Source organism: Cydia splendana, chromosome 1, assembly GCF_910591565.1.
Source record: "Cydia splendana chromosome 1, ilCydSple1.2, whole genome shotgun sequence".
In the NCBI taxonomy this organism is placed as follows: domain Eukaryota; kingdom Metazoa; phylum Arthropoda; class Insecta; order Lepidoptera; family Tortricidae; genus Cydia; species Cydia splendana.
The window spans coordinates 33,072,144-33,075,989 of record NC_085960.1 but is presented as its reverse complement, the minus strand read 5'-3'; positions in this window follow the sequence as shown (position 1 = coordinate 33,075,989).

Below are 3,846 nucleotides of genomic sequence, written 5' to 3'. Positions count from 1 at the left end.
CACTATATGTATGCGTTTAAAATTTGAGGAGTTCCCTCGATTCCTCATGGATCCCATCATCAGAACTGGGTTTTGACAAAAACGGAACCAATCTGTATGCATATACATACAATCAAAAAACTAATTTTCAAAATCGGTCCAGGAATGACGGAGATATAGAGTAACAAACATAAAAAAAATAAAAAATAAAAAAAACATACAACCGAATTGATAACCTCCTTCTTTGAGATTTGGAAGTCGGTTAACAAACTAATATTAGCCCAAAATCTAAAATAAATGAAGTACCGATCACATAAAAAGTAAAAAATTAAAATAAGTAAATAAAAACAGGAAGGTATCATAAAATGTTAATGAAGAGAAATTGTAAGAGATGGTATTATGCCAACCAACAACTGCAAAGTTTTTTAACATCGGTTTGTGGCAAATACTGTTTAGTTTATCTTTATTTTAAAACGAAAAATGTCAACTTGCATGTTTTCTCCACTGTACACAGAATAAGTAATGATGTTACTATATCTCATATGTTCAGAATATTACTTGAATAAACTTATTATCCTATATAAAATGTGTGTTTTTATATTTCTAAACCCAGTTTCTAAGTAGATTGCACATACATTATAGTCACATTAAAATTCCATTTTGCGAAATAAAGAATTCAACATTTAACTTTGCAAAAGTAGATAATTGTTATTAGAATATTTTCTAAAAGCAATAAAAATGAGAAGATTAGGTTAGATTCGAGCTACAATGACATTAGGTTGGGTTCAAGGTAAGGTTGCAGGGCCTCAACAAGGGAAAAAAGGGGGAGGGACTGTTGGCCTGGCTAAGTGAGCCAGAACTCACCCACTACTTCCTACTACTGCCGTAAGCAGTTAATGAATTCCCAATGTATTAGTTATAGGTTTAATAAATTATAAATATATTTCATTAATAACATAATAATATACAAATATGTAAAAGCATAAAGTAATAAATAAGCCTACAGTAATCACGTATACCGGTCCCACGGATGCGGATGTTGCTTACATAATCTCGTCTGTCAAGGAGTTTCGGCAGGAAAGGCCTTGGCAGACTTATATATTCATGAAATGAGGGCTCATACCTACCGATTGGAATTGGTTTCATGGCGGTATCAGATGGGTTAGTGTACGGTAACCGATGGTCATCTTGCTTATAATCTCGTCTGCCAAGGTGTTTCGGCAGGAAAAACCTTGGCAGACTTATATATTCCTAAAATGGGGGTTCATATCTACCGAATGGAATTGGTTTCATGGTGGTATCAGATGGGTTAGTGTAGGGTAACCGATGGCGACCTTGCTTACATAATCTCGTCTGCCATGGTGTTTCGGCAGGAAAAGCCTTGGCAGACTTATATATTCCTGACATGAGAGTTCATACCTACCGACTGGCATTGGTTTCATGGTGGTATCAGATGGGTTAATTTAGGGGTCCCGATGGTCACCTTTGAGAGCGTCTGCCAAGCACTTCCGGCAAAAAAAATAGTGGCAGACTTCGCTTTTCTGTGTCTACATGTAAATTTCTAACTGCTGCCATAACTACTATCTCGGTATCAGATGGGTTAAATCAGCCCCTTTTTTCGCACCGGAAGTGGCCTTCTTTTTCGTACTTTCGGCAAGTTCCGCCGTGGCAGACTATCGAATTCGGACTTAGCATAACTTTTCTGGGAAACCATTGTGCATTTCATCGTGGTATCAAGTCGGTTAAAAATTTTGCGGCCGGCTCTTCTACTATAATTCTGTTTACATTACTGGCAACACAGGATAGCGCTGTCACATTTGAAAATTCGGATCTAAGGGGCTACCGCGAAAATCGAAGTTCGCAAATTGCGGGCATTTTTCTCTGTCACTCTAATTACGCCTTCATTGGAGTAAAAGAGACAGATCCCCGCAATTTGCGAATTTCGGTTTTCGCGGTAGCGCCTCTAGATAACTTCATGCCCTGACCGTCATCCTTGTCGAACGCGTGTTAATTGTTATTTCCTTCTCGCTCAGTGTCAGCAGTCGCAGTGTTTTCCAAACTTTTCACGTCGTAAGCTTGGTAATTAATGTGTAACCGTGAATTAGTTTTTCAAACGTTTGTCTTGTATAGATAAATAAAGTTTAATTTAATACATTAGACTTGTTTTATTTTACTATGTTTCTACATGAATAACTTAAAATTAATGCCGTTAAAATAATTTTTACCGTTGGTTAAAATTCTCCCACATTTTAAAGTTTGAGAACCATATTTTATTGTCTGTGAAAACTTCAACTGTGACAACTTCTGTCTGTCAAACAAAAAACAGTTTAAGGCAGGTAGGTATGTACAGTACCCGGCGATAAAGATTGCACATCAGAATTTCGGCTTCGTAGAGTGTTGTCTCTTTCTCTCTCGTTGTCTCCAATATTCCCTTTCTAAAGACCGATGTGCAATCTTTATCGCCGGGTACTGTATAAGTTACTCTATGGTTTACTAGAGGCGCTAGTGCTGCACTCTGGCGGCAGAACATTGCAGTAATGTGCTGCTCTGCTAGTGAAAAAAAAGGTAGCTATAGATGGTCAAGCAAATCTTGTCAGTAAAAAAAGGCGCGAAAGTCAAATTTTCTATGAGACGATATCCCTTCGCGCCTACATACCTTTTTCAAATTTGCCGCCTTTTTCTACTGACAAGATCTGCTTGACCAATTATACTTGCGCAAATACTTCGCAAACAAGATGCGCGACCGAAAAGGTTATAAGAGCATTGCATATACAGGGTGTAATAGTTAAGACCGAAAAGGTTATAAGAGCATTGAATATACAGGTTGTAATCGTTAAGTGTAGCCAGGCGATAATGGCGTAAATATAACAGATATCAGAAAACTTCCAATTGATATCGAAAGTGCGTTACCCAATGAATAAAATTACATTAATAACTTTTTTTTTACTACAAGCAGAAATATCCCAAACATTAACTTCAAACCCCCCCATACATTTAGTACGACGACTCACCCCTCAAAGAACGTCGGTGTCGTAAGAGATAAAACTGCTTGAGATTCATTATTTGCGATAATAAACTTGAATTAAATAATAAAACTACCGTTTATGAAATAATAAATGTAACATTGATTTTTAATTACACCGAAAATTTTAAGAAAAGTTGATTTAGAAACATTAAGAGGGCCCGTCAATGTATCGCACAAGAAAGGCGTCACTTCGAGCAACTACTGTAAACAAAAAATTTACTCCCTTAAAAAATAAATGTTTGATTTTTACTTTTTACGGAATTATCGCCTGGCTACACTTAATGGTTACACCCTGTATACGAATTTTACCCGAGGCGATTTCCCATGTGTTTCCTTTAAGTAGTACAAATAAATACGACTTAAAATACATGCCATTTCAAATAATCCACTCTTTCTAATAATTTGAATAAACGCCTGTGGAGTTTTATTAGCAAGGTATCTAAAGCATTTTGCTCAGAGTGTGGCTCCTTGTGCCAGCCATAACTTGGCTTTGGATCTCTCACTCATTTTCGGGGGCGGGGTGGTAGGGTCGTAGCGTGCGCTACGAGTCAAGCGGTTACCGTAGAGTATGGATGTTAGAAACTCCTAGTTTCACGTAGATCTACAGGAAAATAGAAAGCGCTACTTTAGTGACCCGGGCAAGTGAAAATTCACCATAACATCGTGGTCGCAGCGAGATACTCAATTTCATGAGGTGCAAATAACTTGGTCTCGTGTTGCACACAACTTTTCACCTCAACACAAAACGCATGAGGGTAAAATTTCAAGCACTATTTTCGTGCAGCAAATGATGCATGTTCAAGCTGCTGCGGTCGCCGAAAAATGATAATTTAGATACTAAA